A 26,404-nucleotide genomic window follows, 5' to 3' on the forward strand; every position below is an offset into this window, starting at 1 on the left:
AACAAAAAGAGATCACAGTCTGTAAGTACCTACACAGGGACCAGAAGTTTGATAATGTATTCTTCAATATAGCAGACAGAGGTAAAACAAGCCCCATTGGCGGGAAGATGAAACTAGAAAAAGTCAGACCGTAAATAAAGCAGACAATTTTAATGGTGATGGTAATTAACCACTGGAACAATTTGCCAAGGGTTGTGATAGGATTTCCATCTATGGCAACTTTTAAAACAAGATCAGATGTTTTTCTAAAGAGATAATTCCTTTTTGAACTAGAACATATTCCAGAGAAGTTCTGTGGCCTGTGTTATACAGGAGATCAGATTAGATAATCACAGTGTTCCCTCCTGTTTTTATAATCTGTGAATCTCAGAACACTCTTGGCCCACTCTGAAGCACAGATGCACTCTTCAGCCATGCAAATTGCTTTCAGTGGTCACTATTATCCAGTCTGGTGATTAAAAGAGGGAATCTTTTGAGGTTCTTCTCATTCAGCCACTAACAAAAGAGGTGTCCTCATTGCACTCCGATGATGTAAGACTATATATTATGAGGTAAGGACAAGTGTCCAGTGGATTAAAAAATAGAAAGCTGCAATGGCTTTGTGTGAAACCCTCCTGGGTTCATTATCTAGATAATTGGGTTTTGTCTCCATGTGTCAAGAAGATATTACAAAGGATTGGCTCACATGCTTCAGTTAACTAACTTGTTAAGACAGGGAACATCTTGAAAGAAGAGAGGATAGTTCAGCTTTCGTGCCCCTTTCAGTTCTCAGCCTCTCTGTTACAACTATCAACAAGATTATGAGTTTTGACAGTAATTATATGGAAACCCATCTGCTGAAGACTGGTCGGAGACCACCTTTCTATATGGGCCATCTTGAATCGTAAGGTGTTCTGAAGTTTTACACATTGCCTGCACCTTTTCCCATTGGTTCAACAAGCACAGAGAAGGAAAAGTTACTTTGACACAGAATTGGAGTAAGATACTGTACTGCCTTTCATGATTGTGAACACAATCACAGTTTAGAGGATCCTCATATGGACAAACCAAAACCCCCACTCTTAGCAATAGGCTAGGTATAATATGAATCAACAGGACTTAATTCAAAAACATGTCATTTGTATAGTGCCGTGTGCTAGAAATATGAAAACCACCAGCCCTACCTTCAAGAGTTTAAAAACTAGATAAACACAAACAGAAGAAAAAGGAAGCATAGTTAAGTATAGCATGTGTCCACAATTGTTTGGGTTTTTTTCTAGAATGGTAAAGATTCTACCATCTAGTCTGGTAACACTGATCAGATAAGAGGACTAAGGAGGAAAGGACACTGGTAAGGAGTGAGTTTTAAATCAGAGATTTAAGAGGGTGTGTCACAGAACTACTGACCCCTTTAAGGGGAGTTGGGCCAGCCACACCTGTGCCATAATTAATTAGCTGCTTCCCAGCCTGGAGAGGTGAGACTAAAGAGAGTCAGGTGGTAGTTGAAGAGCTGAAGAGAAGCCCTCCCCACAGGGCAAAAAAACCCCTTCTTTTTGGTTGGGACTTTTTAGTTTAGTCTTTTGATATTGAGGGATGTGGGAGGCTAAGTTTGTTTGTGACTTGGCTGAAGGGCTAAGCCACCTCTCCAGCACAGACTCGGGTGTGTGGAGTGCCCAGAAGACCCACCTCAGGGAAGAAAACTCAGGCAGGGAAAGCCAGTAGTGCTGCCCTTGGCTAACAGGGGACACTACAGGGCAGGCATACCCCACATCGGGATACTTGCACACCAAATTGGATAAGGGAGAGACTCCTTGATATAAGGGACCACATGGAAGACGGCCTGGAGCCAACAGTCAGATGAGAGCACAAAGAAACCAGGTTATTCACGCAACAAAGGGGAAGAGAGATTAACAGCAGAAAGATAAAAGCACAGAAGTTGAGGAGCAGGCTGTTTGGTTTCACTGTCCATGAGTGAAAGGAAGTTTAGAGGAATGGAAAACCTACCTTACGAGAGGAGACAAAGAGCTTGACTTGTTTAGCCTAACCAAAAGAAGGCTGAAGAGAGATATGATTGCTCTCCATACATACATCAGAGGGATAAATCAGAGTGGGAGGAGTTAAGTTAAGCACCATTGTGGACACAAGAACAAATGGATAGAAACTGGCCATCAATAAGTATAGGCTTGAAATTAGAAAAAGGTTCCTAACCATCAGAGGAGTGAAATTCAGGAACAGCCTTCCAAGAAGAGGCATAGGGAGTGAAAAACCTATCTGGCTTCAAGACTGGTAAGTTTATGGAGGGAATGGTATGACGAGACTGCCTAAAAATGGCATGTAGCCAATCTGCAACTGCTAGCAGCAAATATCTCCAACGGCCGGTGATGGGATGCTAGATTTGGAGGGCTCCTAGTTACTACAGAGAATTCTTCCCCAGGTATCTGGATGCTGGGTCTTTCCCACATGCTCAGAGTCTAACTGATCATATTTGGGGTCAGGAAGGAATTTTCCTCTGGGATCAGATTAGCAGAGACCCTGGGGTGGAGGGTGTCTTAGCCTTCTTCTGCAGCATGGAGCGTAGGTCACTTGCAGATTTAAACTAGTGTAAAGGGTGGATTATCTGTAACTTGAAGTCTTTAAATCATGATTTGAGGATTTTAATAACTCAGCCAGAGTTTATGGGTCTATTACAGTAGTGGGGTGCGTGAGGTTTTCTGGCCGGCACTGTGCAGCAGGTCAGACTAAATGATCATGAAGGTCCCTTCTGGGCTTAACATCTATGAGCCTATGTCTGATGCTAAGACCAACAGGAAACTAGCGAAGGAATCTGAAGAGAGGATAGATGTGGCCAGAGTGTCAGGCAAGACAGGTTTTTGCAACTGCATTCTTTGGTTGGCAAGGGCTTGGGTTATGCAACTGAGTCCCCAATTTATAAACTGAAAAATGAAGATTAGACAGGTAGGCTTCCAAAAGTACAAAGGAGGGTGTTATTTGAATTTTTTTAATGCACAGCAGATATGTATATTTTTAGTTCTCTTAATGCTGGTCTCCAAGTACTCCATGAGGTACAGTAAACTTTATGGCAGTGGTTCTCAAACATTTGTACTGGTGACCCCTTTCACATAGCACGCCTCTGAGTGTGACCCCCCCTTATAAATTAAAAACAAACACTTTTTATATATTTAACACCATTATAAATGCTGAAGGCAAAGCGGGGTTTGGGGTGGAGGCTGACAGCTCACGACCCCCCCCCCATAATAACCTCGTGACTCCGAGGGGTCCCGAGCCCCAGTTTGAGAACCCCTGCTTTATGGCATTTGTATTAATCAGTATCATAAATGTTTAGACCAGAGAGACAACTGATTAGTCTGATCTCCTGCAGAACACGGTCCATAACATTTCACCCATTAATTCCTGCATCAAGCTCAAAGTTCCCTTAGAAAGACATTCAAACCTTGTATTACAGATATCAAGTGATGGAGACTCTACCACAACTCTTAGTAAATTGTTCCAATTGTTAATTACCCTTACAGATTAAAATAAAATTGTGCCTTTTATATAGTTTGTTTTTCTAACCAACTCAAGTCAATGGATTTTGTTATGCCTCTGTGTGCTATATTAGAGCTCTGATAAATATCTTCTCAGGCAGGTACTTGTAGAACTCAATAAACCTTTCTTAAGCTTTTCTGCAATAAGCTAAATAGATTGATCTTAAGTCTCTCATTGTAAAGCATGTTTTCCAGTCCTCAAATCATTCATCTGGCTCTTTTCGGAAGTCTTTCCAATTGTTCAAAAATTGAATGGCATCAAAACTGAATGCAGTATTCCAATACTGCCCTTGCTGCCACAGAGGTAAAATCATCCCCCTGCTTCTGTTCAATATTTTTGTTTGTTTATACATTTAAGGAATGTGTTACCTCTTTGGCCTTAGCCACACATTGGGAACTTACATTCAGTTGATTATCCACTATGACTCCTTAAATAATTTTCATTCTCAATTTCCAGGATAATCCCCCCACATTTGGTATATGTGGCCTATACTCTTTGTTCCTAGTTACAGGACCTTACTTTTAAGGCAGTCATTTTCTCTCTTTTGTGGTTCTCGGCTTTTCTTTTTCTTTTTTTTTTAGGGAAGGAAGGGACAGGAGGTTAAGGGAAGAAATAAGAGCAGATTCTGTTCATATCAAGTTGTTGATTAAGTACTTCTAAACAAGTTTTTTGCTTCAAGGGCAGGTCCTGCTAATGGACTGGATGCTACATTGAACACAGTGTCAGAGGGCCCAGATTGTTGCTTATATGGCAGCTACATATATTATGGATGCTCCAGTGTCATATAGTAGATTTCATTAGAAAGACGAGAAGAGCTTTAGTTCAGCCTATTCCATTGTCTCTCAGGACTTGTCCAGGTTTCCTTCCTGAAAAATCCTTCCCAGGTCTAAAACAAAACAAAAACCCTTCTTGCAACTTATTTTTCTATACATCAGATGCAAGTGTAGGCTTGAAAGGATTAGATTTGTCAGTTAATATTCATTTCACCATACACACAAACTGACAACAAATATTTCCATCAATAATCAGTTTTTGGATATGTAAAGTAAGAAAAATGCTGCTTGAGAACTTCAGTTTGATTTAAGGATCTTTACTTTGCATAAACAGCTATCAAAATTATAAAAAAAAAATAATACAAATTGAATTCTGCCAAGCTTAGATATAAAAGAGCTTTACCCCATTTATGTATGGGTTGGTTATTTTCTTAAGACTGAATCTATTCTAAGAAACCTCATCCTTTGGGAGGGCATAGTTTTTCCAAAACTGAGTGAGAGGGTAATACACAACTCATCAATTCAACAAATTTCTGGTGACTGCCGAAAAGACAGTTACCTTTTCCGTAACTGGTGTTCGAGATGTGTTGCTCATGTCCATTCCATATTAGGTGTGTGCGCTCACCACATGCACCGGTGCCGGAAGTTTTTCCCTTAGCAGTATCTGTAGGGGACCGGCTCTGGTGCCCTCTGGAGTGGCGCCCACATGGCAAGGTATAAGGGGCACTGTCAGCTCCCCCCACCCTCAGTTATATCTTGTTGGAAACTGTGACAGTGGGGAAGGAGAGCGGGTTATGGAATGGACATGAGCAACACATCTCGAAGAACATCAGTTACGGAAAAGATAACTGTCTTTTCTTCTTCGAGTGCTTGCTCATGTACATTCCATATTAGGTGACTCCCAAGCAGTACCCCTGAAGGTGGATAGGATTTCAAAGACGTATAAATCGTAACACAGCACTGCTGAATCCAGCGTCATCTCTGGCCTGCTGAGTGATGGAATGATGCGCCGTGAACGTGTGGACAGAGGACCACGTTGCAGCTCTAGAGATGTCCTGGATAGGGATGTGCGCCAGGAAGGCTGCCGAGGATGCCTGATCTCTAGTCGAGTGGGCTTAGACAATCATCGGCAGCGGGACCCCCGCCAGATTGTAACAGGCTCGTATGCAAGAGGTGATCCAGTTGATAATCTTCTGTGAGGACACCAGAAGGCCCTTCATCCTATCCTCTGTGGCAATGAAGAGCTGAGTCGACTTACGGAAAGGCTTGGTACGTTCTAGATAAAAAGCCAGGGCCCTTCGGACGTCCAAGGCATGCAGCCGCCTCTCCTCACTGGTCTTGTGCGGCTTAGGACAGAACACCAGGAGGAAGATGTCCTGGTTCATATGGCAGGAACGCCAGGTGAGGCCTCAGCTGGACCTTGTCTCTGTAGACTACCGTGTTCGACTGTTCTGAGGTCAAGGCTTCAATCTCAGAGATTTGCCTCGCCGATGTCACTGTCACCAGGAAAGCGACCTTCCATGAAAGGTGGGAAAGGGAGCAGGAGCCCAGCGGCTCAAAGGGTGGGCCCATGAGCCTGGAGAGGACCAAGTTAAGATCCCACTGTGGGACAGGGGTCCCTACCTGTGGGAAGAGTCTCGAGGCCTCTCAGGAATCTGACCGTCATTTCATGAGAAAAAACACCGTCTGGCCCTGGATCGGTGGGTGAAAAGCGGAGATGGCTGTGAGACTGAATTGGCCTTCAACACTGGTTCTCCACTTGTAAGGTAACTCCCTTCTCTTCACGTGCCAATATATATTTATGCCTGTATCTGTAATTTTCACTCCACGCATCTGAAGTAGTGGGTTTTTTTACCCACAAAAGCTTATGCCCAAATAAATCTGTTAGCCTTTAAGGTGCCACCGGACTCCTCGTTGCTTCTAAGAGAAGAGTATGCCAGGCCCTGGTTCCTCAGATGAAGCAGGTAATCTAAGATAGACTGTATGGAAGAGCACGAGGGAGAGACGCCACGCTCAGTCGCCCAGCGGGAAAACCTCATCCACTTGGCCAGGTAAGTCAGTCTGGCGGAGGGCTTCCTGCTTCCCAAGAGGACCTGTTGGACCTCATCCAAGCAGGTCCACTCCTCTGGGTTCAGGCACGCAGCATTCATGCCAAGAGTTGGAGGGACGAGGTTGGGGTGTAAGAGCCGACTGTGGTCCTGTGACAGCAGGTCTGTTCGGTTGGGCAGGGGTCAGAGAGGGGCCACTGCCAGTTCATGAGTGTTCTGAACCAGTGCTGGCGAGGTCACTCCAGGGCGACCATGATAACCTGCGCCTTGTCTCTCTTGATCTTTGCTAGGATCCTGCTGATGAGAGAAATTGGAGGGAACACCTACATCAGGATCTCTGACCACGACAGGAGGAAGGCATCGGAGAGGGAGTCCTTGCCCAGGCCCTGTCGCGAACAAAACCAGTGGCATTTCCTGTTTAGCCTGGTGGCAAACAGGTCCACATGGGGAGTTCCCCACCTCTGGAAGATCACCCGGAGGTAGCCTGCATGGAGTGACCACTCGTGATGAGAGAGGTCCCTGCTGAGGTGATCCACTAGCATGTTCTTGACGCCAGGGAGGTGACAAGCTTCCAGATGGATTTCGTGGCTGATGCGGAAGTCCCAGAGACAGAGTACCTCTTGCAGAGAGTCAACGAACGTGCTCCCCCTTGCCTGTTGATGTAGAACATACAGGCCATGCTGTCCGTCAGGACTCTCACCACCTTGCCCAACAGGTGAGGTAGGAAGACACTGCATGCCAAGTGGATCGCCCTGAGTTCTTTGACATTTATGTGTAACGTCATCTCCTCTGGGGACCACATACCCTGGGTCTGGAAGTCGCCAAGGTGCGCACCCCAGTCAAAATCCAAGGCATCCGATAACTTGAGGGAGTGATGGGGGGTGTCGAATGGAACCCCCTCTAGGACTGTCATGCGATCGGTCCACCATCACAGTGAGGCGAATACCATCGGGGGAATGGTAACTACCTTGTCCAGGTGATCTCTGGACTGGGACTAGACCGTCGCCAGCCATTGCTGCAGGAGCTGCATCCAGAGTCTGGCGTGGCGGACAACATATGTGCACACTGCCATGTGACCCAGCAGGCGCAGAAAGACCCTGGCCATAGTCAGGGGGAATGCGGAGACTTCCGTGATGAGGTCCGTCAAGTCTGGAACCTTTCTAGCGGCAGGAACGCTCTGGCGCAGGTCAAGTCGAGCACCGCTCCAATGAACTCTATCCTTTGCACCGGAACTCACGTAGACTTTTTGTCATTCACCAGTAGGCCCAGGGAGCAACACATGGCTTCCAGCACCACGGCATCCTCTTGGACCTGAGACCGGGAGTTGCCCTTGACTAGCCAGTTGTCAAGGTACAGTAGATCTGGATACCCCAATGCCTGAGGTAAGGAGCCACCACCAACATGCACTGGGTAAACACTCTGGGTGCTGTCACCAGACCGAATGGGAGGACCACAAACTGGTAGTGGTGGGGGCCCTCCATAAACCGGAGAAAGCATTTGTGACCTTGAAAGATCGCTATGTGGAAGTATGCGTCCTTCAAGTCGAGGGCGGCATACCAGTCTCCCGGATCCGGGGAGTGGATGATAGAAGCCAGGGAGACCAAGTGGAACTTTAGCTTCTTTAAATACTTGTTGAGATCCCTCAGGTCCAGGATGGGCCGCAGACTGCCCCTGGGATTAAGAAGTACCATAAATAGAACCCCTTGTTCCTGTACTCAAGAGGAACTTCTTCCACAGCACCCAATTGCAGCAACCCCTTTACTGTCTGCGCGAGGAGGCTCCTGTGAGAAGGGTCCCTGAAGAGGGACAGGGAAGGGCGGTTGGGAGGGGGGTAGAAAAACTGTAGGGTATAACATTCCACCACAATATTGAGGACCCAGCCGTCTGAAGTTATAGCGGTCCATGCGGGGAGGAAAAAAGAAAGGCAATTGGAAAACAGCGGGATAAATGGATCCAGGATATAGTCTTCTAGGTTGCCCTCGAGCGCACCCTCAAAACACTCGCTTGTCCCCCTGCTTATTGCAGGTCGAGCCCGACTGGGAAGAGGGTGGAGTTGGATGGCTTGGGCAGCACTTGTAGCCCCTACTCTTCTTATGAGAGGGGGCTCCTAGCAGGGTTGACTCTCTTGGCCCTGAAATTGCTGCAGTTTGAACTGCTTACGGGCTGGACCAGTAACATACAGCCCTGAGTTTTCAGGGTAGTGCGGGAGTCCTTTAGGCCATGCAGTTTACTGTCCGTCTGCTCTGCAAACAGGGCCTGGCTATCGAAGGAGAGGTCCTGCATTGATTGCTGAGTCTCCATTAACAGATCCAAGAAGAGCAGCCAGGCCGCCCTTCGCATGGAGATGACCCAGGCCATGGAGTGAGCTGCGGAATCTGCTGCGTCCAAGGCTGCTTGGAAGGCCACTCCTCTTCGAGGATCACCCAGAATTCCTTCCTGAACCCTTGGGGCAGCAAGACCTTGAATTTGGCCATAGACTGCAACATATTGTAGTCATAGCGGCCAAAGAGGGCTTGGTGGTTGGCCACTCTCAACTGAAGGCTAGAAGACTAAAATTTTTCACCCAAACAGATCTAGTCTCTTCGAGTCTTTATTCTTGGATATAGCCCCAGGTTGACCCTGCCTCTCCCTCTATGAGGGAGTTTGTGGCTGGGTGAGTATAGAGATACTCATTGCCTTTAGCTGGCAGAAAATATTTGCACTGAGCCCTTTTTGAGATAAGTGGCAGGGAAGAGGGGGTTTGTCATAGGGCATTAATTATTTTCAATACCCCCTCATGTAGGGGTAAAGCCACTCTCGCGGGTGCCATTGAGCAAAGTATGTCGAACAGTGAGTCCGAGGGCTCCTCAAGTTCCTCTGCCTGGAACCCCAAGTTAGAGCCTGATGAGCCTTGGTGTCATCTTGCGGAACTGGGTGAGGGGGACCTGTAATCGCTTCGTCTGGCGATGATGAGGACGAAGCCAGTGCCGAGGGATCCACCACATCCCCTAGTGGCCCAATTGGCTGCTCCCCTAGGTCCTCATGGACCTGGGGGGGAGGGGAGAGAGGGTGTCTTTCCCTGTGGGGCCTCCACCTCCGGAGGAGGGCAGGATGCTGCGGCCGATGGCCTGAAGCCCCCGCCACTGATCGGGCTGCTTGAAAGGCTGGGTGAATCCCCATGGATTCCAGGGGTACCAAGCTACCAGCCATTGGCCCGGAGGCCACAGGGTCAGTTGCGGTGCCGACGAGATTAACGGTACTACTGGTATCAAGGCCTCTCCTGCTACCAGGGACTCCTGATCAGCACCAGTCTTAAGCGGAGCGGACGCTGCGGAGTACCCATGACCAGCTGGCCCAGTGGCCCTCCTCCCCACAGTGCCAGCCACTATGCCTCGACGCCGACTTGTCCGATTGGGATGAGTTCCTCCTATGGGACCCCAGGGATCTTTGACGTTCGGCGGATCTGCATCGGTAGACTAGCGATCTACACCTCACACTGCTTGACCTGTACCAGGATATAGAGTGGGACCGGGAGTCGGAGCAGGCCGGTCGTCGGAAGAATCTCCCCAATCGAGGGGATTCACATCTCAGCGACAGGCACCAGCGGCCAGGTGACTGGTGACCACATTCAGCCGATCAGTCGCAGGACTGGTGCCGAGGCATTGGAGACATGATAGGTCAGCCTCGACGCTCATGCCGGGGGACACATGCCTCCGCAGGTCTGCGCCAGGTTACTGGCGAGCCACGCCTCGAATCCTGCTGTCAGTGCCCAAGGTCCGGAGACCGAAGAGGGCTTCTTTGAGCCTGCCTCCCAAAGTCCGAGGCATGATGGCTCTCCAGTCAGGATGTCCCCTGCGCTGGGGAGCAGCGCTGCTGAGGCGGGGACACTCGGAACAGTCCTACGGTGGGTTTGGGTACCACCGGAGCCGGTGTGGGCGGCACCGGTAGCATCAGGATCTCCTGCGTTGCCTGCAGGGCCTCAGGCTTCGATGGTACTTCAAGTTGACAGAGGCCCTCGTCACTGTCCGGTGTGTCAGGCATAGTACAGGAGGGGCTCAACCGCCTGACATGCACTGGGGCCCGACTCCCTGACGGAGATATTGAGCCGCCCAGTGCCCACAGGAAGTGGGAGATCTTCCCCTCGCGGACCTCTTGGGCTTCTTGGCTGGGGAGGGGGATCAGTGCCGGCTTGTAGACGGCACTGGCAGGGCGCTCTGTACCGACGCTGCAGCGCTCGGGGCTGAGTCGGACCTCTGCTCCAGTGCCGGGGTCAGCGCCGACTCCATCAGGAGTGCCCTGACACGGATGTCTCTCCCCTTTTTCGTTCTGGGTTTGAACAACTTACAGATGTGACACTTGTCGCTTATCTGTCCTCCCTTCAACAGCTGATGTGCGGGTTGCTGATGGGCTTGGGCCGCTTACAACGATTGCATAGTTTATAGCCTGGGGACTGGGGCATGCCCCGCCCCTAGGCTGAGTCCCATCCGGGACCAACTAACTAGAACAAACACTAAGGGTAAAACTAAACTATATACAACTATTTTACAAGAAACATTCGTGAGACACACTGAACTAAGCAAAAGCTAGCCAAAGCAGCAGAAGTTCCAGCACCGTCACTGGCAGCAAGAAGGAACTGAGTGTGGGGGGAGCTGGTGGCGCCCCTTATACCACACCATGCAGGCACTACTCCAGAGGGCGCCAGAGCCGGTCCCCTACGGATACTGCTACGGCAGTGGTTCCCAAACTGGGGTTCGTGAACCCCTGGGGGTTCACGAAATGTTACAGGGGGTTCTCGGGAAAAAATTCCCTAATGGCGGACAGAGCTGCCTTAGGGACCCCGGGCAGCACGGGACCAAGAGCCCAGAGCCCCTGGACTTCCAAGAGCTAAGCAGATCAAAGCAAGCACATCTATCACACTGAGGAGATTTCAACTTCAAGACTCCTTAGAAGAAATAGAAAGGGAAGTGGATATTTTTTGCTGTTTTTAAAATTAAATAGGCAGCTAGTATTGTTTTTAAAATTATTATGAAGAACAAGTTTAAGCTTTGTTGTAACGTGTGTTGTTTGCTTGAACTGCTCATAGGGTGACCAGATGAGATGAAGAAAATATTGGGACACCGGGGTGGGGGGAAAAAAAAAAAGCCGGCGCAAAATATCGGGACAAAAATTGCATCCCGACCGATCTCTGGGACAAACAGCTCAAAATCGGGACTGTCCCGATTTTATCGGGACGTCTGGTCACCCTAACTGCTCAAGACCTGAATGCTTGTATAAGAGGAACTCTTTGAGTTGGCTTCTTAGATACCTTCAGCTGTTTCACATCTGATACTTCTTGATGAAACATAGGAGCCTTGTCTTATAACAAGCTTATTCAAAGTGATACAAGCTACGAAAGTGAGATCTTGGAAGAGTGTTGCCATTTTCATAATGTAATGATAAATAATAATTAATAATAAATAGTGTGTAATAAGCATGTAATAAAAACAAATTTTATATTTGCAAGATCACTGCTTTTATAATTTATTCTCAGGTAAAGGAGAAAATCCCTGGAAATATTCATTTTTAGGAGGGGGTTCGCGAGACTTGACATTTTGGTGGAAAGGGTTCACAGGTTGTTAAAGTTTGGGAACCACTGTGCTAAGGGAAAAACTTCCGGCACCGGTGCATGTGGCGAGCACACACACCTAATATGGAATGAACATGAGCAAGCACTCTAAGAACCCTCCATTCTTTTAACCTAAATAAAAAGTCTTATATTTATGGTGAGGCCTACATAAAAGCCAGTCCACCTGATGTGAAATGGTACATATCACTACTAACTAGAGTATTAGTCTTAGCATAAAGCGGACACAGATTAATATCCTACTTTTCAATTAAAAGTTAAAATATTTAATCTGAGATCAAAGATTATACAGAATGTTTTACAGAAAAATAGGCCTATTCCCCAGCACCACCAAAAAACAGATCTAACTGATAGTGGTTCTTTACCAATACATTACAGTTTTTAATTAAATTATCATTGTAGACCCTTGACGCCGTAGTCATTGACGAGTATTGGTCAGCATGACAGGCAACTGTCTCAGCCCAGCAGCCTCAATATTGTCAAGTTTTCGGTAGGCATCATGGCAAAGGAGAATTTTTAAGGAAGATCATGAGATAGCTTTACAGATGTCTGCAGGGAGCCTCTCCCAGTAGAAAGCAAGAAGCCATTTGTTAGAAAAATGTAATAAGTGGGCAATGGAGATTGCCATCATGGTCCGAGGAGAGGCAGGAGTGAACATCTCGATAGTGAATGAGATGACAGGCAGGATGGGGATTGGCCATGCAAATGAAGACAAGCAGTTTATGTCTAATTAGGTAGAGAAGGAGGAACCAGTAGAGGGATGCAAACAGAGGGGTGACATGATCAAAGTGATGGGCTAAGAAAACAATACATGCATTCCAAATGGATATGAGCCAGGCAAGACTGCATTTGTCAAGGCCAGAGATAAAGATGTTGCAGTAATAAAGATGTAAGGTGATGAGAGCCTGAAAAAGAAAAGCCGTATCTTAGAGCTGTTATGCAGAAAACCTGAAAGATTTAGATATAGCCAGGATGTGAGAACCTAGAAAGAAGTCCAAGTCAAAGATGTCACTGAGCTCATGGGCCTGAGCTGCAGGAAGGATAGTGGCGTTGGCCAAAATGATCAAGAAAGGAGGTATTGGAGAGAGTTTGGGGGGGGGGGGTGGAGGAGAGAGAGAGATTAAGGACTCTGCATTAGCCACACTGAGCTTGAGCTGACAACAAGGAGATCTCAGAGACAGAGATTTTAGTTGAGGAAAAAAGGAGATGGGTCTGGGGTAGAGAAAGATCTACATATTATCAGTATAGAGATGGTAGTTGAATTTGTATTTATAGATGAGATTACCTAGAGATAAGGTACATAGGAAGAAGAGGACCAAGGGCAGACCCCAAAAGAACAGCACACCCTCCCCCAGTTGCAAGTGGAGCTAGAGAGATGAGGAGGAGCCTCAAAAGGACATGCTGAAGGAGTGATTTAAAAAGGCAGGACGAGAACCAGGAGAGGACAGTCATGGAAGCCAAGGAAGACCAAGAAGTGCGCAGACGACTGTGTCGAAGATGACTGCAGATGGGAGTACTGATTCTCAGATTTGGTTAGGTAGAAATCATTAGAGAGCAAGTTTCAGTGGCGTGCAAGGGGCAAAAACCAGAATGGAGAGCATCAAGGGATCTCCAGACAGTGACTGTAAACAGCACAGTCAATGAGCTTAGAGATGGAAGGGAGAAAGGGCAGTAGTTGAAGGCACAAGTGGAGTCAAAGGAGCGTTCTTTTTAAGATGGGAGAGACAAAAGTATGCTTGCAATTGTGGGGAGGAGGGCATATGGAGTCAGAGGAAAGAGAGCGAGAATATTTTGTAATATTTTCTACAAAAGAGTTAATAAAAAAAGAAAAGTGGCTCCACATTGTCAGGGCATAGTGATTGTGAGCCCTAAAAAGGGCCCAATACAAAAATTTCTGAGAACCTGCTCTTTTTCTATAGCCCCTTTAAGGTCTCTCAACTTGGTCATCCAAAAATCAGGAGTCACTTGACTGCTAACACTGGAGTTTCTGTGGGAGTTTGGCCTGAGAGGACAGTGATGACTTTGTGTTCTGAAGGCCCAGTGATTTCTTACAGGTGTGGGGCTTGGTTCAGTGCTTGCTAAAATCCTTTAATGAGGAGGTGGTGCTGTGGAAGTTCCATCCCCCCTTACATTTTTGTTTCTTGTTTTTCTGTATAGGATCTAGGAAGAGAAGTCAACAATGGCTACTGAACCAGCATTAGAAGTGACCCAAAGAGGAGAGGAGATGCAGAAGCTGCATGATGTATTTCATCCTTGAGGGGTATCTGATGGAAGATTATTCTCAACTGATGCATTCAACTTTGGATATCTGGGGTATTAACCTTCTGGGATCAAGGCTGGCATGACTGGGGGAAAAAAAAAAAAAAAAGCTTTAAAACTATGAGATATGGAAAGTAGGTTGGAGAGACTCGTGAAATCTCCATGCCTGGCTTCAAAACAGGAGAGGGGGGAAAAATCATCTAAATGAAGATATAGTGATGTTCCGTTATCCTTTACGAGATAAGATTATGGACAGCCAGGAGAAAGAAAGTGAAATATTGATTGCAGTAGTAGTCAGGTAAGTGTTATTCTTAGTGAAAGGGCTATATCTGACTAGAAAACTGGACAAGGTCCAAGGGAAACAACTGAAATGCTTGTACATGAATGCAAGGAATATGGGCAATAAAATGGAGGAACTGGGACTACTGGTGCAGGAGATCAAGCCAGACATAGGGATTACAGAAACATGGCGGAATAGCACTCATGACTGGAATTCAGGTATCAAAGGGCATGTGCTGTTTAGGAGAGACAAAGGTAAAAGATGGTGGGGTCTGTTCAGGTCAAAATCACTTTAGGGATGGATTGTAAAAGAGGTTCTATTTTAATAGCATTAGTGGTCTACTATGGACCCCTAGGGTCAGATGTGGATATGGATATAGATCTCTAATATTATGAGAGAGAGAGAGAGAGAGAGAGAGAAAGAAACACTTCTGGGAATTGTGCATAATGAGTGACTAACTTCCCAGATATAAATTGGAGAATAAATTATACTAATACTGGAAGGGCCCAGATATTCCTGGATGTGACAGATGACAGTTTTCTTCATCAAATTGTCCCTGTACCAGCAAGAGGTGATGCAATTTTACACTTTGTTTTGGTAAGCATTGAGGACAGCATAGAAGAGCTGGGTGTAGGATAACCTTGGATTGAGTGATCACGAGTTGATTCAGTTTTAAAAAATTGGAAGGATAATCAAAACCAGGTCATCAACTGATTTTTTTTATTTCAAAAGACCAGACTGAGAAATTAAGGGAATTAATTACAGAAGTTAACTGGACTGAAGAGGTCAAGGACTTAAATGTGGAGTAGGCTTGGAATTTTTTCACACCAACCATACAAAAACTATCAAATTTGCATACCAATCAAGGGAGGGGGAAGGGGAGGCTTGTAAAGAACAGCTTCACCTCCAGACCCAGCTAGATGAATAACCAGCTCAAAAAGGCTATTAGGAGTAAGTAGAGAGCATATAGGGAATGGGAAAAGGGGTTGATCAGCAAAGAAAGCTACACTGTGGAGGTTAGAAAATGTAGGAATAATGTGAGAATAGCTAACAGTCAAGCTAAATTAGCTCTTGCCAAGAAAATTAACATGAGGGTTTTTAGTTATATAAATAAAAAGAGGATAAGGAAGGATGAGGTTGGGCCACAATGCAGTGTGAGTGGGAAGAAGATTAAAAATAATCTAGGTATGGCCCAAAAGCTAAATGAGTACTTTGCCTTGATTTTCAGTTAAGGATGATAATAGGGAGCACATGCATGAAGGCAGTACAGCTAATAGAAATGAGTGTCTAGATATGAAAATTATCACATCTAAGGTGGAAGAAAAGCTTTAGAAGCTTGATGCGCTCAAATTGGGAGGACCAGATAATTTCCATCCCAGAATCCTGAAAGAACAGGCATACGAGATTGCTACTCCTGTATCAAGGATTTTTAATAAATAGCTATTCAGGGGAAGTACCATATGCTGGAGAATAGCAAACATCATACCAATGTTCAAAAAAGGGAAAAAAAGTGATTCAGGCAGTTTCAGACCTGTTAGTCTGACCTCCATAGTATGTGAGGCTTGAAAACTGTGAAGGAAAGAATAATTAAATTCATGGAGGGAAATGGATCTAATGAGTTTACCACCAAAGGTAGATCATGCCAGACTAACCGGATTTCCTTCTTTAATAAAATAAATTATTTTTATAGATAAGGGAAGTGCATTAGATTTAATATACTTGGACTTCAGTAAAGCTTTTCACATGCTACCACCGTGAAATTATTAGCTAAATTAGGGTAGATGGGGATCAGTACAAAAACTGTAAGGTAGATAAGGAACTGACTAAAGGGGAGAAGGCAAAGGGTTGTGCTGAAAGATGAATTACTAGACTGGATGGAGGTTACTAGTGGAGTTCCTTAAGCATTGGTCTTGGAACTAATCTTATTCAATATTTTTATAAATGACCTTGGCAGAAGAAGTAGGAATGTGCTAATGAAATTTGCTGATAACACAAAGTAGGGAGGCATCATCAATATAAAGGAGGATCAGAATGTTATACAGGAAGATCTGAATGACCTTGAAGACTGAAGTGACAGAAATGGAATGAAATTCAATAGCACAAAGTGCAAGGTCATGCACTTAGAACCTAATAATAAGAATTTCTGCTACAAGCTGGGGGCTTATCATCTGGAAGTGACAGAGGATGAGAGAAACCATAGTGTGTGGGTTGATCAGAGGATGATTACGAGCCACCATTGTGATGCAGTTGCAAAAGAGGCAAACATGATCCTAGGATGCAGCAGACGAGGCATTTCCAGTAGAGATAAAGTAGTATTAATGCAATTGTACAATGCATCATAAGACCTCATCTGGAATAATGTATACAATTATGGTCACCCATGTTCAAGAAAGATTAATTCAAACTGGAACAGGTATAGAGAACTACTAGGATCATCAGGGGAATGGAGGGCCTATTTTATGAGAGAATGGAACAGCTTGGCCTTTTTAGTCTAGCAAAAAAGAAGGCAGAGAGGCGATATGATTACTCTCTATAAATACATCAGGGGATAAATACCAGGGAGGGTGAAGACCTATTTAAGCTTAAGGACAGTACTGACACAAGAACAAATGGATATAAGTGTCCATGAACAAATTCAGGCTGGAAATTAGAAGACAGTTTCTAGTCATCAAAGGAGTGAGATTCTGGAACAGCCTCCCAATAGGAGCTGTGGGGGGTAAACAACTTTTTAAGAGAGCTGGACATATGTATAGGAGTGATTATATGATGGGGTTGCTTGTGATAAAAGGCATAACCTAGCAGCCCTGGGGCTCACTTCAGGTTTATGTCTTACATTCCTAAAACCTCATGCTTCAGGATTTCAGCAGGCCAGCTGCAGAGGTCAGGAAGGGATAGCCTGCAAAACACACACACACACACACGCACCCCAATGTATTCTGGGGGATGGGGAGGGCTTTTTTTGTCTCCTTCCTCTGAAGCATCATGGATGGCCACAGCTGGAGCTGGGACATTGGGCAGTGTGTGCCAGGGCTCAGAAGTGGCACGGAGCATTCTCTCTCAGGTACTTGGCTCTTGCTCACATGCTCAGGGTCTAGCTGACTGCCATATGTAGGGTCGGGAAGAAAAATTGCCCCAGGTCAGACTGGCAGTGAACTGGATTGTGATCACCTTCCTCTGCAGTGCATGGATCGTGATCACTTGCCAGGATTAACTGGGTATATCTAACAATTTCCCTGCCATTGCAGGGGCCTCAGACACTGGGGTACCTTGGGCCTCGGGCACTGGAGTACCTTGGGCCCCGCTATTCTCTGCCTGTGACACATAAGTCTAGTCGTTGTGAACTGTAATACTTTGATCTAATTTAAGCAGTTGCTGGGTGGTGCTGTTGGCCTGTGATATACAGGTCAGACTAGATGATCTGTTGGTCCTTTCTGGCCTTAAACGCTATGAAAATTGATCCTGAACTGAGGTAAAAGATATGTGAAGTTATCATAGTAAGTTTTTAATAGGTATGTATATAGCATTCATTACCATGGTGGCAATGTACACCCAAATGATACAAATCAAAGAAATCCTTCCCAGCATGCAACTCCAGCTTGCACCTTTTTTTTTTTTAATTGGAAGGGGAAGGAGGGAGAGAAGAGAGATGGCAGATGGTTCAATTTATGCCTCAGTATGCTGTTGCAACTGTAATTATAACTATCAACTTTCCCCCATCCTTTCTGCTCTGCCACAATTATGCCATCTCAAATGCCAGTTTGACCTCTTCTGACAGCTATCTTCATGCTTTCCACTATGATGCCTCATGCAGATAGAATGCCCTCCCTAAACTAATGTAAGGCCACTACCCTCTTCTAATGACCTCCTTCTGGTCCAACTAGTGACAACTAAGTCAGGTGGGAACAGAGCAGAAGGACAATACTTTTAAGTGATTTGGTATTGTTAAAGTGTGCACATAGCTAATTCACATCATATCCAAGACTGGGGAAGGAAAAAAAGGGGGTAACACTCGTTTTTCCACATTTATTTGTCACTTCTCATGCTAATGAGAAAGATAAATTCTTTGTGGCAGGGACCACGTCTTTCTAGATACCTGTATTGCACCTGTCACACTACGGGGCTCCAATCCGGATTAGCACCTTTGGTGCAATCACAATAAAAATAAAATTCTTCCAGGTAACCCAACAATAAAGCTTTTTCAGCATGGACAAAAATGAAGGAGTGCTACATTTATTTAAATGAACAAATATAGTATTCCATGTATGTAGTTTCTTGCAATAAATCAGTCTGAGAAAATATTTTAAGCATTCTATGAAGAGGCAATACATTTAAATGCTGAATGTTCTAGAGATCTAAAACAGTGCACACCTGAAGTGCAATAGCAAAATAAGATTTAAAGTTAAGTTACTGAAAATCTTGAATGTAAATTTTAAAGTGAGACTACCACCCAAAGCATGAGATCATCATTAAATAATCATTCAGTGTGACTGGGTGCAGGATGGGGACAGAAGGGAGTTTAACCATTTAAAAACACACACCCACTTTGGAACTATCACCCACACAAGATTTTACTTCAAATGGGTTTTAGTGTCAAGTCTATACAGACTATGCATCAGTCTGAAAATGCTCATTTGAGTACAGAGTTGAATGACCTTGATTCATTTTGTATACGTTGAATTAGTAAGACTTTCACAGCCTAAATTATAAACATTAACAGAAATAACTTTGTAAACATTTCCCAGTTAAAATAATTTGAACAAACCCCAATACAAGTTAGGCTGTCAACAAGAGCCCAAAATTAGACACCCGGCAGAAAGCAGCCTGGTTGTTTCACGACCACAGAAACTGCCATATCAGATAAGAACAGTGATTCACCTAAACCATTATCGTGTCCATGACCAGTACCAAATGCTTCAGAGGAAGATTCAAGAAACCCTGTAGTGGACAATTATGAAATAATGGTCTATAAGAAGTCTCTTAAGACAATCACTAACTGACAAGAGTTAAGTCCTGAAGCATTAAGTTTTTATCCTGTCTTTAAAAAAAATTTAATCCTATCATGTAACCTGATCTATTCCTATAAAGCTCTTGGACTCAATGATATCTAGTGGCACCGAGTTTCACAGATTAATTAAGTTTTGTCTTGTAACCGATCACTTCCAGAAACTGGAAGAGGCCTTAAACTGCAAAAAAACACTATTTAAGTACATGCAAGTTGAGTTTAATCAATATATCAAGGTACCAAATGAAAAGGGACATAAAAGTTAACTATACACCATAGGTGTCTTTTTACTCCTAATCCATTTCTTAACTTCTTTCAGGTGAAAGATTTCTCCTAATAGTATTAGAACTCAAGTGACTAGGAAATAAGCTTTGGTCCTGCACAAAGAACACAAATGACAAGAAACCAACAATACAGAAGGACGTACTAATTTCCACTTTCAGCAACATTTGTAACTAGCAGGCAGCCTACAGGCAGTAAGGAACAGAGTTCAAAGAGAACTTAGTCTCCCATCCATACGAAAGCTACTAAGTCACAGCCTCCAGGAAGGCAACATGACTAAGGCCATGTCTACACTTACAAGCTTACAGTGGCACAGCAATATAGCTGTGCTGCTGTAAGAGCACTCATATAGTCACATTATGCCAACAGGAGAGTTCTCTCCCATCGACATAATAAAACCAGCTCAATGAGCGGCGGTAACTATGTCGGCAGGAGAATGTCTCCAACCAACAGAGCGCTGTGCACATAAGTGCTTATGCCGGCAAAACTTAATGTAGCTCAGGGTGATGTTTTTTCACATTCCTGAGCAATAAAAGTTTTGCTGACACAAGTGCTAGTGTAGACATAACCTAAATCACGGTGGCAAAAATTTGGCTTTAATAATAAAACAAGTTGCAGTGAACTGCTTTTGACAGGAAACAAAACTGAACTCTGCTAGCCAAGAAGACTCTAAACACACACAGTTATAAGGTCTACATTAAACAAGTTTTTATCCAGCTTCCTGGACGAGACAAGTTCTCTCCCCAACAGGTTTGATCCGACTAGGCTGCCTGCACCACAACCCTTCATCATTCTAGGGTACTTTAGATAGAATTCATTGCCATTTGAGGAAAACGGGCCTTTTGGAAGAAAATCTAACATAAAAGACCTACTCTGCACAAGTGTAGAAGATTTTGTAGCATCTTTCATTAGTAGCAGTACTGGCCCTAATGTCCTTGATCAAATTTCCCATTCCCCCTATTATCCAGTGTGTCTGTTTGGTTGCCATCCACCATAAAAGATGTAAGATAGATTTCAGTAGTTCTCTGTACAATACATAAAGTTTTGGGGACGAAAGATGCCACAGCAATGTAAAAATGGTAGTGCTGGACAAGGCACAACAAATAGCCAAGACCGAGTCAACAAAATCTACTAAAAGAGTTGGAAAATAAATCAGCTGAAACCTTGGTCCCACACACCTTCACGTATGTTTTGCACATGCTCAATTCATAGAAGATACAGAATTTCACATTCACTTTGTTTTTATATACTTGTCAAAACAATCCCTCCCAACATTTTATTCCAAAGAAAAAGCAACAGTATACTGGAACAAAAGATTTAGGATCAATGAAGAATTAAGAGTGACTTAGTTTATTAATATGGTTAAACAGAGGCTTTATAAAAAGGGATTTGCTCTATACATCTGCCTTCAGAACACCATGATGGTTCAAGATGTTTGGTTCTTATCTATACTTTTATACAGAAAGAGTATTGCATAAAGCTATTCTTGTCTTCTAGCAGGTGGCCATGCAAGACTGTCATGAAAATGTACTAGTCCAGGCACAATAATATACTTGCCTTCCCTTTGCCATTGTGATAGTGGTAGTGATGATTATGATGATAAATCAACCTAATTATATTTACTCACTCATCCTAAAAAAGGTTACTTGCCCTGAGTGAGAAGGCTAGTAGAATTTTGCAATGCTGACACAAGCTGTTACTCAGAACTTAGATATTACAGCAATATGTACTACACACAAACTCTACAATAGTTATTACACTGGAATATATAAAGAGCTGAGGCTGGAAGGTAGGCTTATACCACAGGCAGAATAGAAACCTAAAAATTAAAAATAAGGTACTGCAGCAAATCAGAGATTATATTAGAACAAGCTCTTTAATAGTTAGAGGCTGTGTGAGTCCTAATGGTCAGTGTTACTGCTCATTTTAGAATTTCAGAATAAATCCAAACATGAATGCTAGAGAATTAGAGCTGTGAATTTATTTAGGGAGCCACCTAGTCTCTGTATCTATGTACATAATAAGAAGTGCAACGTAAAGTTATTGCCCAATGCTACTGGAAAAGAACTTTCTTTTTACTTTCTTTGACTATCCTCTGTAATATTAAGATATCAAACAAGATGTAAATGTTTAGGAATATTTTCAGATTTGGAATCCTTCTACACAAAATCGAATTTATTGCCCAAAGTATGTACTGACTTCTTGTTTTGTTCTGCCTCCAGCACGTTTGTTAACGAGATGTTTCAGTGCAATCAATAGATCGTTGCAGCGGCCTCTAGTGGGGAAACCCTGCAGCACAGACAGCATCCAGTCTCGTGAGCTCTCAAAATACATTGTGGCTATAGATACTAATATTACTTTCGCCTTCACTGCGCTACTTTGTAATTTTGGGATTCGTGATTCCACAGGGTGCAGAATGAACATTACTAAAAAGGTGCAAACCTGCGACAAGTTACACCCAGAACCTACGTGAAAAGGGATCAATAGTCGTCTCTCCTTATGTGAGCGAACACCTAACAGAGAACACAATCTGCTTCGAAAATCCCATACCGATAAGACACTGAAACGGATCAGTGACAAGGTGTGGGTTTCTCAGGTGACCTCAGCGGTTTTGGGGAAAGAGTAAGACAGATGGTTGCTTACACGGGAACCTTGCTCTGACACGTGAAACCCCAATGGCACCCGACAGAATCACCCAAACAAACCCGCAGGCAGCAAGAACTGATCCAACTACACAAAGGCCAGACACTGGAATAGGCTCTGCGAATTACTGGATTATTTTAGATCTCTGCCTTCCCCGTACTCCTACAGGCAGGTTACAGGAAAGATATAAAATTAAAGATGGCTAAATGTGTCACGTTGGGTATTTTAATGTACAATCTAAAACTCTAGAGGGCAGCCGAAATATGCCCTCCCCCCTCCCCAGCTGAGTAACGTGAGAGCGGCAGGAGCCCGTCGTCTGCTTGCTGGAGTTGGTATTGCAGGAGCGATGCCTGCAGCAGCAGCGCCCACCCCGAGGAGGAGCCGCCTCACAGCCATTACGGGGCTTCGCCCCAGGGCAGCAGCTGCTGCACCCAGGCATCTCCCCCACCCTATCCCGGACGCTCCTCCTCTTACCCCGATCCCCACACCACAACGGAGAAGGGGGTTGACCCCTCCCCAAAGATAGGGCTACTTGAGGCAGAAATAGATACATAAATAGCACTCACAATGGAGCTCCTCTCCTTTCTGGTCTCTGCCAAGGCTGCACCAAACTGGGCTGGAGCCTAGGGGAAAGGCATAGGGGTTAACATGCGGCCTGGGGGGGGGGACGGACGAGGGGAGTCAGCAGCGTCCCCTTTGCCTGGGCAGGTATTACCTGCATTGCCCGCCACTTCCCTCACCCCACTCCTACACATGGCCTTCCCAGTGGGTTATGGGGTATCACCCCAAAGAGACATCCAGCTCCCCGCTGAAGGAAGGATTGCACGGATCTGCCCCGGGGCCTTTCCTGGGAAGGTGCAAGTAAGAAGTAGCCCGGCAGCAGAGGAGTGCTTATTATCTGCTAACTTGCCCAAACAGCCCCTCAGCGGAGCCCCCTGCCGCGGGGGGCACAGAGCCCTCAGCAGCCACCCCTCTGTGCTGGAATAACGCCCTTGCGCCCCGCACGCTCCCTAAGCAGTTGCCCCGGGTCTCGGGTTTGCCCCCCTGCAGTCGGCCAGCAGCACTGCCGCCTCCTGTCCGCCATTAGAGACACCCAGCCAAACAATACGGGAGGGGAGCAGCGGCGGCGGCAGGATCCGCGGAGCGCAGCGCCGGGCAAGGGAGGGAGACACCCGCGGGCGGGAGGGGGCGAGGAAGCGGGGCACAACAACAGCCGAGGGCCCGGAGGGGGAGGGAGGGAGTTAAAATAGGAGGCGCTAAAACTGAAACACCCCTCCCCCCAAATGCCCCTGCGCCCCCGGTTCTGCCCCAGCCCGCCTCCAGTTTACCCCCCTTCGCCGCCACCACACCGAGATTGTCACTGGGGCTGCCCCAGTCCTACCCGCTCCTCTCTGTGACGAGAGGCGGCAGCAGCGACGCCACAGTGGGGCACTTAGCCCGGGTGGCTGTGAGGCACGGCGGCTCCCCTCCCATCCCCGCCCTAGGGGTAGCTCTGAGCCTCCAGCTGCCCCCCTGTCCGCCCCTAGGGTGCGGCACTCCCCGTCCCCACCTTACCCAGCTCCCCACCGCTCACAGGCTCGGGTCTCCCCCTCCCCCCGGTCACACGCACTCCGCGCTACTCCTCCGCCGCCTCAACTCTAACTCGGTCCAGTCCCGGGCTAAGCGCAGCTGCTAGCGAGGGGAAGGAGGAGCAGGGCCAACCGAGCTTGGGGAAGAACGGCCTCCCTAACCTGCCCATTGGCTCCCACAGAGGGTGAGCTTTAGCGGTAGGCAAGCCGATTGGACGGACCGTCCGTCCATCGGCGCATCCTGCAGCAGGTTGGGTCTAAAAGCTGCCAATCTTTCTTCTAACCACGCCCACAGTTCTTCCCACTTTGATCCATCAGGTTAGAGAAACCCGAATTTCATTGCCCACCAGCAGCAGCAGTTCTAATACCCGGGTATTGGGGCTGGGAGGCGATGGGGACTCCGCTCCGGTTCCCAGTGCAGCTGTTTGACAGTAACTTGCAGAAGTTTGGGTGCAAGGCTGGCCACACTCATCCAGACAACTGCTGGGGTGGGGAGAGTACAGTGTATTACCCTATCCCATCCTTGTGCAGAGTCCCTATGGGCAACAGCCCCAGTCGTGGGCTCGGGGTAATCACCCCATGTTCGCCCAGGGCAGGGCAGGCACAGCTCGTCCACAGCTTCTTATAGGTTGGGCCCCGCCCCCCGGCAGGGCTATGAACCTGGGCTGGAGCCATTTCCATGAAGGACAGAGTGTGGCTAATGGAAACCCTCCCCCATAGAAGAGCGAGAGAACGCACAGTCCCCTCCCCCGGGGCAGAGACTCTCCACACCCAGGCCCCACGCAGGAGTCTCCCTGCCTCCTCCACTAAGGACTCCCACCCACGCTGTCGGAGGGAGCCATGTCAGCAGCCGCCATGGCTCCTGGAGAAGCTGGTGGTGGTAGTGGTAGTGGTAGTGGTGGTAACGTCCTCCATTTTGTCGGAAGCCGCAGCGGGGAACTTGGGACCAATTCAAACCAAGCTGAGCCTCAGATGGGGGCAGTTGGAAGCGCCTCTGCCTTGCACTGACACACGCAGGGCGCCCCAGGCAATGCCCTGGGGTGGTCCGCGGGGCTCAGAGCGGCAAAGGCGGCAAGACACCGAGAGCCAGGCTCTCCTCGCTCCCTCTGCCAAAATGGAGGCTGCGCACTTCCTTTGCGCGGCTGCTTCCCCCTTTCTAGCCATGGGACTCACGCCCGCTTCTTCGAGGACCTGGAGAGCTGAGCCTCTCGCACTGCTAGTTAATCCAGCTTTTTCTCCTGAACTGCTCCCCCGTACCAAGAAAGGAAGCAAATACCAGCCCTCTCCACCCTGCGTCAATTTATGTCAACCACACTGTGCAGTACACCCCCGGAGAGAGCCTCATGCCTGTGTAAGGAGCACGAGTCAGTCGAGCTGCTTGCCCCACTTCCATCCCACCTCTGCAAGCCTCGCACAGTGCAACCACAAATGCCAGGGGATCTGGGTGGGTAATGTGCGGAGGTGAGAAGGAGCAGAATTGACTGAAGGGCTAGGCTCTTCTCCTTTGTGCCTTTGGTGTGTTGGGCTAATAATTTTCATGTGGGGGATAGACTAGAAATATTAGTGCTTCTTTTAGCTCACTACAACTAATTCCTTCCTAACAACAGCCCCACCCTGAGACTCAGGCTGAAGTCAACAGCCCAAGCCAAACACTTTTGTGACACCATTACTATATGGTGGAGGTAAGAAAGAATGATTAGCGCACTTCACCCTAGCTGTAGAAGCCCTGGAAAGAGGAGAACACCTGTTGCTATGGGGGAACACATATGTGCCCTATGGTTAACGGGACCTAGGGTACAATGTCATACTGTACATGCCATTTTTGTGTCTGACGCAAGAAAGAAATGAAGTGATAATGAAAAAGGTCTAACTCAATGACTGAAAGGATGACATTTTTAATTATGTTAATCACCATCCACTGTAAGGGATTCTTTTGAGTTTGTATTGTAAATAGTTTGAACTAAAACAGAAAAATGTTCAGCTAAATAAATACATACAAACCAGAGAAATATTTAAGATTAAACAAAAAAATATTATATTCTACCATTTCTACATTTAGGGTTTTGTTGTTTTGTTTTCTTTGTTTGTTTTATGGGTTCTCTGATTCTGAGAATCAAAACAAATTTAACTTATCCTCAATGGTCCACATACTTTGGCCACCCTTCTAGTTGCAAAGAATAAACATGACTCTGGTCTCTGTTAATTAAAACATCTTTATTCTGGAACTGTGCTTAAGTACATGCTTAACTTTAAGTATGTGTTTAAGTCCTATTGACGTCAATGGGACATAAACGTGATTTTAAGTGCTTTTTTTGAATAGGGATGGACTTCAGCATGTCCTTAAGTGCTTTTCTGAATCAGGATTTGTAGATGGAATCCGTAATGCTACTTAATCAGTCAAAAGAGTAACCAATGAGCACTC

The 26,404-nt window shown here is 46.1% G+C and overlaps 1 protein-coding gene across 1 annotated transcript in view; it reads right to left on the reverse strand.

Moving 5' to 3' along the window:
- ZMYM2 (zinc finger MYM-type containing 2) overlaps positions 1 to 24,007 on the reverse strand; it is a 185,168-nt gene extending 161,161 nt beyond the window's left edge. The window contains exons 1-2 of the mRNA XM_065420814.1: positions 23,969 to 24,007; positions 22,981 to 23,037 (exon numbers count right to left, since the gene is read on the reverse strand). The gene's annotated coding sequence lies outside the window, so the exon portion shown is untranslated. The remainder of the gene's footprint in view (positions 1 to 22,980; positions 23,038 to 23,968) is intronic.
- Positions 24,008 to 26,404: the final 2,397 nt, after the last annotated feature.

This window comes from Emys orbicularis, chromosome 1 (genome assembly GCF_028017835.1).
Source record: "Emys orbicularis isolate rEmyOrb1 chromosome 1, rEmyOrb1.hap1, whole genome shotgun sequence".
In the NCBI taxonomy this organism is placed as follows: domain Eukaryota; kingdom Metazoa; phylum Chordata; order Testudines; family Emydidae; genus Emys; species Emys orbicularis.